Genomic DNA, 1,146 nt, shown 5'->3' with positions numbered 1-1,146 from the left:
ACCTTGAAGGTTTATCAGTATGTAGTTTTTCACTTGTAGTCACAGGGGGTTTTCAAGACACAGTGACTGAGGGAGAATATTTTTTCTGCATGGCTACCTACACTGAGACATTCCCCCATGGGATTCTGTTTGATGTGAGAATAGCAGCCTGCACAGATGTGTGTGTGTGTGTGTGTGTGTGCGTGTGTGTGCGTGTGTCAGAGAGAGAGAGAGAGTGCTTGCTCACATTGCTTGCATATATAACACTGTGAGTTTGTGTATGCATGTGTGTATTTGGCTATCTATAAGAGAGTTATTAATGTACCTATGCATTTGTGTGTATGCGTGAGCGTGAATGTGAGAATGTGTGTGTGTCTCCACACACACATTCTCATATGATAAGCTCCTAGTAATAAAGCCCAGATAGTGCAGTGTAGTGAGCAGTCTGTCTCTTTCCCTCCCTCAGCCAGCAATGATTTACTTGCCTAAGGTGTGACCTCATCATGCTGGCTCCATGATACCCCACCTCCCCCTTTTAGCAAGAGCAGGCAGCCCCGGTATCACACGCACACACACACACACACACAGAGCAGCAGAGGGGACTGGGCAGGGCTTGGGAGATTTTCTCATTTCGTTTCCAGAGTATATGTGTCTATCTGTCAGAGTGTGCGTGTGTGTGCGCACAGGAGAAACAAGCAGAGAGAGAGAGAGAGAGAGAGAGAGAGAGAGAGAGAGAGAGAGCGAGACAGAGGAGGCGAAGGGGAGGGAGCGTGGATCATGCATGTGCATTAACTCAGCTCCGGCGGCACAGCAGCAGCAGCAGCAAACAGAAACAGCAGCAGCACAGGAGGGAAAGAGAGAGAGAGAGAGAGAGAGAAAGACAGAGAGGGAGAGTTGGAGGGAGGGTAATAATCTCAGGCACAGGAACAAAAGCTGCAGAGGACTGCTTTCCATCTCTCTTACACCTCCACTAAAAGAACAACGGAGGAGTAAGAGGAGGAGGGGGTGGTGGTGGTGCTGGTGGTAGTAGTGAGACAATAAAGGAAGAGCAGAAGCACATTGTAGTCAGTGAGGACTGAAACCAAGGCTCTTCTCTTCTCCTCTGCTCTCCTCCATGTTTTTGGGGACTCAACGTTCCACTACCTTCGTCTCCAAACCCAAAGGAGG

This window comes from Centroberyx affinis, unplaced genomic scaffold (assembly GCF_046629955.1).
Source record: "Centroberyx affinis isolate AG114_WGS23_722 - 3 ecotype Tasmania unplaced genomic scaffold, CSIRO-AGI_Caff_v1 ptg002162l_1, whole genome shotgun sequence".
Taxonomy (NCBI): domain Eukaryota; kingdom Metazoa; phylum Chordata; class Actinopteri; order Beryciformes; family Berycidae; genus Centroberyx; species Centroberyx affinis.
Note: the sequence above shows the minus strand (reverse complement) of the source record.